Raw genomic sequence first — 15,687 nt, 5'->3', positions numbered from 1 at the left:
AAAAGTTTTTCCTCATCTCAGTTCTAAATGGCCTACCCCTTATTCTTACATCTGGGGCCCTGAATGTTATGTAATTCACTGGGAAAATATAAACCATTGTTAACAAATAAAAATGGAAAATGCTTAAGCAGGCTTATAAATTCTATTTAATTTATTAGAGTGTGGAATTAATAGGTTTACAAAAGGAAAGCCAGTGGACATTACTGCACATGAAAAGAGCTTTGGAATCAGGGACAATATATTAATGTCAAGAGTGAATGGACTTGAACGGGTCAGTTTCAGATTGACCTGTTGTAAGCAGTGGGGATATCTGGGACTAATGTTGGGGGATGAAGAATCATAGAGTCATACAGCATAGCCACAGGCCCTTTGGCCCAACTAGCCCATGCCGACTGAGATGCCCCATCGAAACTAGTCCCATTTGTCTGCATTTGGCCCATATCCTTCGAAATTATTCCTATCCAAGTACCTGTCCAAATGTCTCTTAAATGTGGTTATTCTACCTGCCAAAACTCCAGCTTGTTCCATATTTCCACCACCCATTCTGTGTGAAAAAATAGATGGCGGGACTTACATATGAGGAAAGACTAGATAGACTGGGCTTGTACTCGCTGGAATTTAGAAGACTGAGGGGGGATCTTATAGAAACATATAAAATTCTTAAGGGGTTGGAGAGGCTAGATGTGGGAAGATTGTTCCCGATGTTGGGGGAGTCCAGAACCAGGGGTCACAGCTTAAGGATAAGGGGGAAGTCTTTTAGGACCGAGATGAGAAAACATTTCTTCACACAGAGAGTGGTGAGTCTGTGGAATTCTCTGCCACAGAAGGTAGTTGAGGCCAGTTCATTGGCTATATTTAAGAGGGAGTTAGATGTGGCCCTTTTTGCTAAAGGGATCAGGGGGTATGGAGAGAAGCAGGTACAGGCTACTGAGCTGAATGATCAGCCATGATCATATTGAATGGCGGTGCAGGCTCGAAGGGCCGAATGGCCTACTCCTGCACCTATTTTCTATGTTTCTATGTTTCTACCCCTCAGGTTCTTATCAAATCTTCCCTCTCGCACCTTAAACCTATGTCCTCTAGTTTTTAATACCCCTACCCTTACAGAATCAAGTTCAAGCTCCTCCTATTCACATACAAAGCCCTAAACGGGCTTGCCCCCCCCATATCAAAAATCTTCTAACCCACAACTCTATCTCCAGGTCCCTCAGGTCGGCCGACTTGGGGCTACTGACTATCCCACGGTCTAGGCTTAAGCTCAGGGGTGGCCGCGCTTTTGCGGTTGCAGCACCGAGACTGTGGAACAGCATCCCTCTCCCCATCAGAACTGCCCCCTCCATCGACTCCTTTAAGTCCAGGCTCAAAACCTATTTCTACTCCCTAGCGTTTGAGGCCCTCTGAGGGGGCGCTGTGAACTGTTTATGTTTGTGCTGTTATGTTTGTGTGCCATTGTATGTTCGTTTCTTAGTACCTGAACTGATGTACAGCATTTAAATGTGCTATACAAATAAAATTGACTTGACTTGACTTGACTTACCTTCCCGATTTATTCCTCTCATGATTTGTGTACATCTCTGTGAGGTCATCCTTTAGCCTCCTCCGCTTCTAGAAATAAAGTTCTATTCTTCCCAATTTCTTTCTATATCTCAGGCTCCTCAGTTCCTTCTGCTCTACAATAATATTCAAGACCTTAGCATTCACTTTGAAAGTCTTGGCCTGGTTTGACTTCCCAAAATGTAACACTTTGCGCTTATCTGCATTAAACTTCATTTACCATTCTCTAGCCCACATTGCCCAATTGATCAAGATCCCACTGTAATTCTTGATAACCATTTTTATTGTCTATGATAGTTCTTGGTATTGGTATTGGTGTTGATTTATTATCGTCACCTGTACTTAGATAGTGAAAAAAGGTTGTTTTGTGAGCCATCTGGGTGAATCTAAGTTTGCTGCCAGAACAAAGATAAGTGGAAAAGTAAGTTGTGAGGAGGAGATAATTACTTGACAAATGGATCATCGGCTACAGTTTATATCAGCAGTGTGGTACCATAAATTGATAAATTCTAGTGAATAGCGTGTGACCGATGATATCCAGGTAAATGTACAGGAATCGTGATGTTACATTAGGCACTTATAGTAATAATTCACCTCAGCTTGTTTGATTTCTTCCTAACATCAGACAAGCAACTAATAACTTCAAGTATTGTAGTTTGCCACTCCAGAAAACAACATGCATTTAACAGTTTATAAATAATAGCAATACAAGCAGTCTCCAGTTAACTTCAAAAGTCAATCTACACACATTTATTCCTATAAGCAGCCGAACAAGCTTCCTCTCCACTTTTAGTGATTGTTCTTTCTTATCAGTCTTTTGATGCCATTCATTACGATACTGTGGAGGTATGGTTACCAGATAGAGGGATCTTTGTGTATTTCTCAACTGACAGACAAAATAGACTTACAAAGGTTTGTAACAATAGCAAAGCAAAGAATTGCAGATTCAGATTTACTAAAAACGTCCCTGAGCACTGGAGTAACAGTGGATCAGGCAGCTTCTCTGGAGAACATGGAAAGGTGACGTTTCAGATTGGAACCCGTGTTCAAAATGTAAAAAGGGAGCTTGTTCATTACCCGAGAACAGAATCTTCAATGTGTTGCATTTTAGGTTGATATTGGGGGAACTTTTCAAGGATGCTCCGTAGTGGACATTGAGTACTCAAGAACCTTCTGAGAGAAAATAATTAATAAATCAATTATTTATTGGTGCCTCGGTGAATATGTGCTCAAAGCAACATTCCTACCCACTCCAGGGAAACTCTTCACTAAGAACTATCGCTGCTGAACCCTGTCTTAGCATGAAAGAGTCATAGAATCATAGAGCATGGAGATAGGTCCTTTTCCCTACTCATCCATGCCGATTGAAATGCCCCATCGACACCCGAGATCAATAGTCAATAGTCGTTTATTTGTCACATACACATAAATGTGTAGTGAAATGAAACATTACCCGCAGTTGAAACACTAAGACCAATAAGAATAATCAATAAAAATGCAATAACACATACAATCATACACTAACACCAAACAAAAGAAACATCCATCACAGTGAGTCTCCTCCAGTCCCTTCTCACTGTGATGGAAGGCCACAATGTCTTTTCTCTTCCCTGCCGTTCTTCTCCCGAGGTCAAGCTGTTGAACTTGCCACGTCGGGGCGGTCAGGGCTCCCGACATTGGAGCGCCGCGCCGGACGGTGAAAGGTCCACGGCCTATTCCAGGCCGCGCCGGACGGTGAAAGGTCCGCGGCGGGCCGACCCAAGCCCCGCGATTCGGGGCGGGTGAACTGCCTCTGCCGCTGCCGGAGCTCCCGATGTCGGCCCCCACCCAGGGGCCTGCGGGCTTCCGACATCCACGCGGCCCGCGCCGGAGCCTCCGGAGACGACTCGCAGCCGCTCCCGCAGCATCCGCAGGCAGCCAGCGCCGCAGGTGGTGAGTCCGGGCCGCGGGCTCTGCGAACCAGAGCCCCAGGTGGTCCCAGGTGCATGGCCGGTGGTAGGCCGCAACGGGAACGGAGACACGACACAGAAACAAGTTCGTGTCTCCGTTCGGGAGAGATAATTTTTTACAGTTCCCGTTCCCTCCCACCCACTCCCCCCCACATAACATACAAACACTACACCATATTAGACAATAGACAATAGACAATAGGTGCAGGAGTAGGCCATTCAGCCCTTCGAGCCAGCACCGCCATTCAATGCGATCATGGCTGATCACTCTCAATCAGTACTACAAACTCAAACTACAATTCATACAAAAACAACAAAAAACACAAAACACAGACGGACTGCAGGCAAGCCGCAGCTGCGACGGCAGCGCTGGCTCACATCACCTTTGATTGTTTCATTTTAGTCATCTATGTTTGCCATGCATCTGTGAGATCACATCTCAGTGAATTAATCTATTATCCTTTAAAGAGAACATCGTCCTGTTTGATGTTTTGACAATGATCAGACGGAGGCAGAGGGGTAAGTATTCTATTTGAAGTTCATAAAGCTATTAGTTGAGAGATTCAGTGCGGAAACATGCCCTTCGACCCACTGACTCCGCCCCGACCAACGATCCCCGTGCCCTGGCACTATCCTACACATGAGGGGCAATTTACAATCTTTACCGGAAGCCAATTAACCTACAAACCTGTACGTCTTCGGAGTGTGGGAGGAAACCGGAGCACCCGGGGAAAAACCTTTGTAGTCATGGGTAGAACATACAAACCGTACAGACAGCGCTCGTAGTCAGATTGAACCTGGGACTGATGCTGTAATGCAGCAACTCTACTGCTGCACCACCGTGCTGCCGTTAGATTCTCAGTACAAATGCCTGCCCCCTTTAACATTGGTTTTCCTTGAGCTAAATGTTTACTCGCTGCAGGCCTGGCGAGAGTGCACTGTTCTTTAGCTGCATCTCAAGATAGCAATTTTTTTTCCTCCTGAATTCTAGCTGAAAATGTCATTATGTGTATTTCTCCTCGACACCATTGGAATTAGATTGAAATTACATGGAACTGTATTGTTCAGCAAGGATAAATTGAAAAAGTAATCATAGTTCGCTTTGAATCATTTCTGTAATCCCGTAAATAGAAAAACAAACTGAATATGACTTGTGCCATTTCTCTCCACTTCCAGATGCTACCTCGTATTCGACTGCGTCACAATTAACTGCAAAGAATTAAATGTGGCGTGAGACGTGTTCTTCAGTGTTTGTCCCAGGGATATAGCAACCCTGATTGATACTGCCGATGAAAATTAGTAAAATTAGTAACTCATTTCTCACTAAGGTGATTTACCAACCTTGAAGTCACAATCTTAAATTCAAATACTTCTAAAGCTCAGTGGTTCAATGGGTCTTTATTATCACATGCACAGAGGCAGTGCAAAATTGTTTTTTTTTTTGCCTACAATTCATTAAAGTATTACCATACCTAAGCACAATCCCCGATTAGTAAAAGGTGTATAGAAATAATCCACTGAGACAGTATACAGGAGTTGCCAGGTGTAGTTTAGATTAGAGATGCTGCGTGGAAACAGGCCCTTCGGCCCACCGAGTCCACGCCAACCAGCAATCCCCGCACACTAACACAATCCCACATACACACAGGTGACAATTTTTTACATTTATACCAAGCCAATTAACCTACAAACCTGTACGGCTTTGGAGTGTGGGAGTTACAAAGATCTTGGGGAAATCCCATGCAGGTCACAGGAAGAACGTACAAACTCCGTACAGGCAGCACCTGCAGTCAGGATCAAACCTGGGTCTCTGGCGCTGTAAGGCAGCAACTCTACCGCTGCACCACTATGCCACCATTTCGAGCGCACGGTCTTCTGGAGTATTGACCGATCCAGGCAGGCCCAACATGCTGTAGAGCCTCCAGTTTGTACTTTCTCCCCATGACCGCTTGGGTTTTCTCAGAGATTTTCCGGTTTCCTCCCACACTCAAAGACATACAGGTTTGTAGGTTAATTGGCATGGTATAAATGTAAATTGTCCCTCGTGTGTGTAGGGTAGTGTTAATGTGTGGGGATCGCTGGTCGGTACGGACACGGTGGGCCGAAGAGCCTGTTTCCGCGCTGTATGTCTAAAACTAAAACTAAATCTCGAAACTAAACTCTATTTGCAATTCCTTGGCCTCCTTTCCCAACTGCTTTAGATCCTGTTGCAAACTTTGATCTCCATCCCCAGTGTCTGCAATACCACCAATTTTGGTGTAATCTGCAAATTTACTAACGATGTTAACTACATTGCCAGCCAAATCGTTAAGGTATAAACAAACAAGATTGGTTCCTGCACTGACCTCTGCAGCACACCATTGGTCACAGGCCTCCAATCAGAATAAACGATCCACAACTACTTCAGTCTGAAGAAGGGCCTCGCCCTGAAATGTCAACCACTTCTTCTCTCCAGAACTTTTGCTGAGTTACTCCAGCAATTTGTGTCTACCTCCACAATTACCCTTTGGCTTCTTCCTCCATGCCAACTTTGAATCCAAATATCTAGCTCACCTTTCAAATTAACCTATGATAGGCAAGGGTAACATTCTCAACGTTATAGAATGCAGCAAATTGTTGCCAGTGTTACCGGGAAGGGAAATCTGTAAAATTGATTCCAAATTCAAAGGAAGTTGAGTCCATTCTGGATCAAGATGAATCGAAGTCTGATCTCTACATTTGAATCGTAATTTCATACACTAACCAATCTGATATCATTACAGCAGTGCAAATAGCAGGTGAATATGTCAAAGTTGCAAGTTTAATTGCAAGTTTTCAAAACCATTTATTATTTCATCGTACAGTTTAAAGATACATTGCGGAAACAGGATCTTCAGCCCACTAGTTCCGCTCTGACCAGCGATCCCCATTACGCTAGCAGGTACTACACATAATTTACAATTTTTACCAAAGCCAATTAACTTACAGAACTTACTTAACTTACAGAATTACGTCTTTGGAGGGTGGAAGGAAACTTGAGCACCTGGGGAAAACCCGTACGGTCACGGGGATAGTGTACAAACTCCATCCAGATAGCTACCATAGTCAGGGTCGAACCCACGTCTCTGCTGGTGAACAGAAAGAAGTCTGACATGTCAAAAGATTAGTTGAGTTGTGCTGGAAAAAACCTCATGTACCTGTGGTGAATGAATTAGACATGTTATTGAGCATGTGTAAGAAGGGACTGCAGATGTTGGTTTACACCAAAGATAGACACAAAAAGCTGGAGTAACTCAGCGGGACAGGCAGCATCTCTGGAGAGAAGGAATGTGCGAAGTTTCGGGTCGTGACCCTTCTTCAGACATGTTATTGAGCTGAACAGGTCCAGGCTCGAGGCTGCTACTCTTGTTCTCACGTTAACATCGATGAGACTGATGCAGAAGTTGGAGTGTTTTCCTTGGAGCATCGAAGATTGAGGGGAGACCTGATAGAAGTATATTAAGTTATGAGAGGCACACGAAGAAACACAAGAAACTGCAGATGTTGGATCGTGAGCGGCAAACAAAGTCCTGGAGGAACTCAGCAGGTCAGGCAGCATCCATAGAGGAAACGGACAGTGGATGTTTTGCGTCGGGACCTTTTTCCAGTGTCCAGAGGCATAGATAGGATAGACAATCAGAATCTTTATCCCAGGATGGAATTTCAAAGACTGGAGGCTCTAGCTTGAAGGTGAGAGGGGGGAAAGTTTAAGGAGGCATGCGTTTTTACACAGACAGGGGTGTGTGCCTTTGATGTGCTGTCAGGGGTGGTGGTGGAGGCAGATACAATGGATGCATGTAAGATGCTTTCAGATAGGCATGGATATGCAAAGAATGGTGCAAGGCTGATATTGGTATTGGCAGAGGAGATTTGTTTAATTTGGCATTATATTAATCACAGACAATGTTGACCTAAGAACCTGTCCCTTTGCTGTACTGTTCTATATTTATGTAAAGCCAACAATACATAGAAATATAGAAACATAGAAAATAAGTGTTGGAGGAGGCCATTCGGCCCTTCGATCCAGCGCCACCATTCATTATGATCATGGCTGATGGTCCCCAATCAATACCCCGTGCCTGCCTTCTCCCCATATCCCTTGATTCCACTAGCCCCTAGAGCTCTATCTAACTCTCTCTTAAATCCATCCAGTAATTTGGCTTCCACTGCCTTTTGTGGCAGAGAATTCCACAAATTCCACAATATTAATAATATCTTTGATAAGCCAAAACCTAACCATTTGATATTCAGTTTCATTTGCCACACGCACTGAGACATTCCATTTTCTTCCATCTATATACTAAAACTCTAGTTTGTTTGTGTGTTTGTGTGTTTGTGACTGAACTTCAGCCAAAACTGTACACGATAGCGCAATATTTTTAGGCCCATCTTACTCACCGTCGTCGCTTTAATGGTAAAAATGATAGTTTTATTGAAATTGGTGTTATATTTTTAAAGTTATTCACATTTTAAAGTTTTTAAAAACCAGCGCTTGTGCAGTTGGGGCCGGTCCTCACGTAAGATGGCCGCCAGTCCAGCGCCTACACTTACGTAAGATGGCCGCCGGGTGACTGCGCGTGCGCAGTTGGGGGGAGGGTCATCATTTTCGTTCAGCTCCCACTTCCCGCCTGACGCCCGTTTGGTTTCGCGATCCAAGTGGGGAGAGCGTCACCGCCGCCGCTCCCGCTCCAAACCCCAGGCGTCTCCACCATGGGCAGCGCTCCGGAGCCTCCGCCCCACCATCACTGCTGCCGCCGCTCCAAACCCCGGGCTTCTCCTTCACTGCTAAGCCCCGGAGCCCCCCTGATCCATCGCGCCCTCGCCACTGCTTCTTCTTCCCGCTCTAAACCCCAGGCGTCTCCATCATGGCCGCCACTCCGCTTTCCAGTTCCCACCATCACAAAGCCGCCGCTGCTCCCGCTGCAGCTCTAAACCCGGGGGGGGGTGTCTCCATCATGGCCGCCGCTGCTCCCGCTGCCGCTCTAAACCCGGGGCGTCTCCATCATGGCCACCGCTGCTTCCGCTGCCGCTCTAAACCCCAGGCGTTTCCATCATGGCCGCCGCTGCTTCTATATCGCGCTCTAAACCTCGGGCGTCTCCATCATGGCCGCCGCTGCTCCCGCTGTCACTCTAAACCCGGGGGGGTCTCCATCACTGCCATAGCCAGTGAGCCACGGAGCCCCTGCCCAGCCATCACCGCGGCTCCCGCTCTAAAGCCTAGGCGTCTCCATCGCTGCTCAGCCCTGGATCCACCGCCGAGCAGTTAAAGCTTAGACTAATTAGACCAAGTGGACCAGCTGGGCCCAAACTCCTCCCACATTCGCGTACTGCCCAACCCCTCCTTCCTCTCACTGCCAAGCACCCGAATACCAACTGATAACCAACTACAAAAAATACTGTTGTTGATGATATTATCCTTATTTTTACTTGACTTCAAAAGGATTGAAGTTCAGAAATTGAGTACATCTTGGAACATGTATTATGGTGTTAATCTAGCTTGTATATAGTGTACATGGCTGTGGGCAAATTTCTATCCGACATGCAATACCTTATCCCTCAGCATTGCATTTCCATCAAGGAATGAATGAATAAGTTTATTGGCCAAGTATGTACACATACAAGGAATGTGCCTTGGTGCTCTGCTCGCAAGTAACAACACGAACATACAGTAAACAATTAAGAATAAAGCATAAAACATTAAAACATTAAGAATACAACATTGCATTTTAAACATGTGAGTGAAATAAACCAGAGCAAAAAGAGTCTACAGACTTTGTGTCCTGTCAAATCAAATAGTAGATATTTCATCATTAGAAATGGAGCTCAACAATATCAAATGTTATGAAATCTACATGTATTAAAGTTTAGCTCAAGTGACTTGGTGAAATTGGTCTTTTACACCAGCAAGAAACAATGGTAGCCCATTAGATGCTTTTTTCCCCTCTGTTACCTAAAACCAAAGAAACCCAAACATAGAACACAGTAGGGTACGGTCAGTAAAATGTATAAATTGTAGATGCTGCTTTCAATGCTGCTCAATTATTCCGTCTCCACCACATCTGCACCATAGGACCACATGACCATAAGATATAGGAGAAAAATTGGACCATTCACCCCAACGAGTCTGGTCTGCCATTCAATCATGTCTGATCTAATTTTCCCTCTCTACCACATTGTCCCGCTGTCTTCCCAGAAATTTTGATGCCCACAATGAATTCCACAGATAGCGCCCTCAGGCTAAAGAAAATCTTCCTCATCTCCATTCTTAGGGTATGCCTTTTATGTTATGGCTGTGCCCTCTGATATTAGACTCTCCCACTAATGGAAACTAGTCCTCTCCACAATACACTTTATCTATGCCTTTATTTATTCGGCAGGATTCAATGAGATCCCCTCATCCTTCTAAACTCCAGAGAGTACAGGCTAAGTGCCTTAAAACGCTCCTCATACATTAACCCAATCATCCCCGGGATCGTTCTTGTAATCATCCTCTGGACCTTCTCCAACCTCCAATCATTCTTCGGTTTTTTTTCTCGAAAATTATTTCTGAAAGACTATATGCTGTTGCTATTTTCTCTCCAAGTTCTCCATGGTTACAAACTGCTTTGGAAGATGCCTGAATATACTTTACAAAGGGCATTATTTTCTTTCTTCTGTTTTCATCCCTTCTTTCCTTTAATTTGTAATTTCCTCATTCCTTGGCGTAAGTATTGAGAATTATCACCAGCACTCCAGGTAAAAAGAAGCAATTTATATATCAATGGCCTGTTTCCTTTCTTTTCGTTACTTTTTTGCATATCTTTCATTCATTGCTCCACATCTCTCCACTCATCGTCTATATCTCTCGTTTCTCTTTCCCATGACTTTCATTCCGAGAAAGGGTCTCGACCCGAAACAGTACCCATTCTTTCGCTCCAGAGATGCTGCCTGTCCCGCTGAATTACTCCCGCTTTTTGTGCCTGGAAGCAATTCCTATATTTGTATTTGGACATCTCAAGAAATGATCTAAATGGTTGGTTCCCTCCAACTGTGCCAGTCAATCTCAGTGTTGAAAAGCCTAAAATCTGCAGTTGCTGGGCATTTGAGGTAAAAACAGAAAATGCTTGGAATATATATCAGGTAATATATGTGTCCAACAAAACCTGAATCAGTTTCACGTTCATGAAATGACCTGAAATCTTAACCTTGTTTCTCTCTTTTGAGTCTGTCCAGCATTTTCTCTTCCTCTCCCATCTCAATGCTATCACAGCAATTGGGGAAATTTTACATTACACTCTATGCTAAAATAGGCTCCTCTTATATCTTTCCCCTCACCTTAAACCTATGTTATCTGGTCTTGATTCCCCCTACTCTGGGTAAAATATTATGATATTCAGCCTGTCTATTCCCTCCATGGTCTTATACACCTCTATAAGATCACCTCTCATCCTCCTGTGCTCCAAGAAATAAAGTCCTAGCCTGCTCTACAGCTCAGGCTAACAAGTCCTGGCAATATCCTTGTAAATCTTCTCTTCACTCTTTCCAGCTTCACAACATCCTTCCTTTAGCAGGGGGACCCAAAACTGAACACAGTACTCCAAGTTAGACACAAAATGCCGGAGCAAATCAGCAGGGCAGGCAGCATCACTGGAGAGAAGGAATGGGTGACTTTTCCGGTCAAGACCCTTCTCAGTCTGAAGGGTTTTGTGTCCAGCATTTTGTGTCCATCTTCGGTGTAAATCAGCACCTGCAGTTCCCTCCGACACAATACTCCAAGTGCTGCCTCACCAATGTCTTGTACAACTGTAACATAACATCCCAACTTCTACACTCAATACCCTGAGTGATGAGAACCAATGTTCCAAAAGCCTTCGTGACCACTCCATGTACCGGTGAATGTCACTAGAGTAGATTCCAAATGGTGAAGTTGCAATCATGTAATCAGGACACAACAGTACATTTTGATGTACTGCCATCTATACTTTTCATTTCACTTTTGCCCGAGCAACAAAGATAAATAAGACACCCCCTTTCATTTACTCTATGAGTATGAGTATAACTGCAAAATTAAAACAGTTGATTGTAGTTAGCAACGCTGATAAATAGCACTAATTAGACAGAATAGCTTGACAGTGCTGAGCTAATGTCTTTAAATATCTGTTTCACTCAATTAATATTCTCTGGCCACAGCCCTATTTCAGATATTGGATTAATGCCACCCGTTAGTGCTCTTACATAGGCTTTGTCATCCCAGTAAACAAATGATTCTATCGGATCAGCCTTTATGGCTTCTGTTGAATCATAATTGAGCTTTATATTTTCACCGTTCTCTTACGTGCCCTTGCAAAATAAACTTCACTGACATTGCCAGGCAGTTGTTAGTTTGAAAAGCATTTTATGTAACCATCCTATCGATTCTTGGTGACCCTTTATCATATACTGTGTGAAAGCAGAAAATAAAATCCTCCTGCAGTTTATCCACAACATAACAAAAAACATAGAAATGTGTTTTTAGCAAGTTTAGTGCAAAATTAGTCTGTGCCTCCACTGGATACTAATGCTCTACCGAGGCACTATCACCATTGATGCTTAAAAATCCAGCAGGAAGAGCTGAAACGATTGAGATGGAATAAAGTTACACCACTAACCAGTTTTTTTTCTTTCAATTTAGCGTCTAAATGTAGCCAGCAAATTCTATTCCCTGATGAGACCATGTTATATTTTCTAACGGCAGGACCTGCACCAAGCAGTTTGCACTCAGTTAGACATTAATTCAATTTCAACTGGGTTTTAATTTAGCCAAGGTGTTTTAAGATCACTCACATGTCAAGTGGGAGCCCTGTCAGACTGCAAGAGAAAATTACAGTGCTGCATTCGTGCATCCACTGGGAACCCTATTGCAATTGGCCAAGTCTATTTCAATTGGGAAATGAAACAGCCTGCAGAGAAGGGTTTTATACCTTCAGTAAACCATGGTCCCAGAGGTGAGAGAATAGTGGCGATGTGTTTTCAAAGGGTTGAAAATCTATGTGCATTTTTTTTAACAAATATTGCTTTAAGCTCCCTGTTGGGAACAGAAAACTCCATTGCTCTGTCCAATATTTAATGTGGCCTGATTCTGATTATATCTTCCTAGGCTAATTGGCCTTATGGGTGCATCTGTTGAATATAATCTGTATCAAATTTCAGCAGTGTTGATCCAGCATTTGAAAATTTTGGCATTTGAAGCTGATCTGGAGAGTTCTGATGAAAATCTCTGCAAGGTAACAGAAAATTATCAAGCTGGAGAGGGATTAAAAAATAATAATTCTATTGTGCTTTCATTCCTATAATTCTGAAAATGTTGATGTTTTTCATTGTTGTTTTTAAATTCATTCTCAAAATGTGGGCATTTCTGGTGAAGTTTTTTTCTTCTTATTTTATTATTCATCCCTAGTGACTCTTGAGCAGATGGTGGTGAGCTTTCTTCATGAACTGTTGCTGTGCAAGGAAGGAGCTCCCACCTTGCTGCTTGGTAGGGAGTTCTAAGATTTTAATCGTAGCAATGATGAAAGATAAATGTCCAAGTTGTCACAGAATCTGTTTTTTTAATATATCTGCCATACGCTTTCTGCAGAGAGGGTGGAAGTCACAGATTTTGGAGAAGCTGTTAGAGTCATAGTCATAGAATCACACAGCATAGAAATAGGCCTTTCAGCCCAACTAGTCCGTGCCAACCAAGATGCCCCTTCTCAGGTAGTCCCATTTGCCCGCACTTGGTCCACATTCCTCTAAACGTGGAATTTAGAAGGATGAGAGGGGATCTTAGAGAAGCATATTAAATTATAAAAGGACTGGACAAGCTAGATGCAGGAAAAAATGTTCCCAATGTTGGGGGAGTCCAGAACTAGGGGCCACAGTCTAAGAATAAAGGGGAGGCCATTTAAAACTGAGATGAGAAAAAACTTTTTCACCCAGAGAGTTGTGAATTTGTGGAATTCTCTGCCACAGAAGGCAGTGGAGGCCAATTCACTGGATGAATTTAAAAGGGTTAGATAGAGCTCCAGGGGCTAGGGGAATCAAGGGGCATGGGGAGAAGGTAGGCACGGGTTACTAATTGTGGATGATCAGCCGTGATCACAATGAATGGCGGTGCTGGCTCGAAGGGCCGAATGGCGTCCTCCTGTACCTATTTTCTATGTTTCTAAACATTTTTGCCAACTCGTCCATGCCAACCAAGATGCCCCTTCAAAACTAGTCCCATTTGCCCGCATTTAGTCCATATCCCTCTAAAAAGTTTCCTATCAATGTAGACCTATTAATGTACATGCCCACACTTATCTCGCATTTGATGTTATTGTACTTGCCTCAACCTACTCCCCTGGCAGCTCATTCTGTATACCCCGGCACCCTCTGAGTGAAAACATCGGCCAATACCCTGACTGATGAAGACCAATGTATCAAATATATGTATCAATGTATCAAAAGCCTTGTTTACCATGCTATTTACCTGTATTGCCACTTTCATGGAACTGTGCAATGGAAATCCCATTGCTCTGTAGAACTCCATGGTCACCACCATTTACTGTAGAGAATCAATGTTTTTAACCATCCTTAGATACTTGTAGGCTGATTGTGAAAGGAATCAAAGTTTAAGGCATTGGACAGTGATGGTTATTAAAGAGCGATGCTTTGTCCTGAATACTGTTGAGTTTCATGAGTATTATTGGAGCTATATCAACACGGGCAAAAGATAAAGTTCTAAAATTGGATATTGAATGCTCATACCGTTGGGTTATAATCTACCCAAACGGATTTATGAGGTGCTGTTTCTCCAGTTTATGTGTGGCCTTACTCTGGCAATGGAGGGGGCCCAGGACAGAGAAGTCAGTGTAGGAATGGAACATAGAGTTAAAATAGTTAGTCCCTGGAAGATCCAGCAGGCCTTGGTGGACCCAAGGCATATGTTTGTTGAGTCCATGCATGGTCTCGCTGATATATCGCAATAGATAAGATTAGAAGACCTATGCGTGAACCTTTGTCTCACATGGATGGACTGCTGGGGTACCTTTTTCTCCCCCACCACACCTCCTCTCTTCCAGCTTTCTTCCCCTCCCCCCCCATCCCCCTCCAGCACAATCTGTCAGAAGAAGGGTCCCATTCTGAAACATCATCTTTCCATGTTTTCCAGAGATCCTGCCTGACCCGCTAAGTTACTCCAGCACTTTAAGTCTTTTCTTGTAAACCAACATCTGCAATTCCTTGTTTCAAGAAAAAAAAAGTTGAGCCACTCTTTCTCGGATATCCAACCTCTGATCTGCTCATTCAAATATTCATGGTTCCAGTCCATTGATCCTGTGATGATTCCAGGGTCTGATTGTAAGGGATGTGATGGCAATGACATTGAATACCAAGGGACGCAATGCTCTTTCTTTTTGGAGATGGTTATTATCTTTCATTTGTGGACACCAAGATTACTCGGCAGTTGTCAACCTAAACTTGGATGTTGTCTTGGTCTTGCTCTGCAAGGCAATTGATTGCTTCATCACACGAGGAGATAGGAATGGATCTGCACCCTGTGCAGGCATCAGCAAATATTCCCAATTCTCTTCTCAATGTGCTGGAAAACTGGCAAGATTAAGGATGAATTAGCTGAGGATAATTTCTACCAGGACACTATGGCTCAGATGATTAGCCGTCTTCATTTCCGATGATAAAAAATCTTCATGGCTCTGGTTCTCATTGATTTCATTGTTACCAGAGTCCTTGGTTGCCATGGTGCTATCATAATGTCAAGGCAGCTAGTTTCCTACAGTCTTAGTTTAGTTTAGTTTAGAGATACAGCATGGAAACAGTCCCTTCGGCCCACTGAGTCCACGCCGACCAGCGATCCCCGCTCATTAACACGATCTACACACACGAGGGACAATTTACAATTTTACCAAGCCAATTAACTTACAAAGCTGTAGGTTTTGGAGCATGGATGGAAACCAGAGATCCCGGAGAAAACTCACGCAGATTATGGGGAGAATGTACAAACTGTGTACAGACAGCACCCGTAGTCAGGATTGAAACCGGATCTCTAGCGCTGTAAAGCAGCAACTCTACCGCCGCGCCAGTCATAGTGTCAACAGGCCTAGAAAGATGTCATCCAGTTTGCTAAGTTTGGGTCAACACTCTGTCGATCAATCCAGTCAGTACCATGCCC

At 43.7% G+C, this 15,687-nt stretch overlaps 1 protein-coding gene across 5 annotated transcripts in view; it reads left to right on the top strand.

Annotated features, from left to right (window-relative positions):
* Window positions 1–15,687, top strand: part of ctnna2 (catenin (cadherin-associated protein), alpha 2) — a 1,150,825-nt gene that overhangs the window by 477,473 nt on the left and 657,665 nt on the right. The gene's annotated exons all lie outside the window — the stretch shown is intronic.

This window comes from Rhinoraja longicauda, chromosome 1 (genome assembly GCF_053455715.1).
Source record: "Rhinoraja longicauda isolate Sanriku21f chromosome 1, sRhiLon1.1, whole genome shotgun sequence".
Taxonomy (NCBI): Eukaryota; Metazoa; Chordata; class Chondrichthyes; order Rajiformes; family Arhynchobatidae; genus Rhinoraja; species Rhinoraja longicauda.
This window is presented reverse-complemented; position numbering and strand designations above follow the sequence as displayed.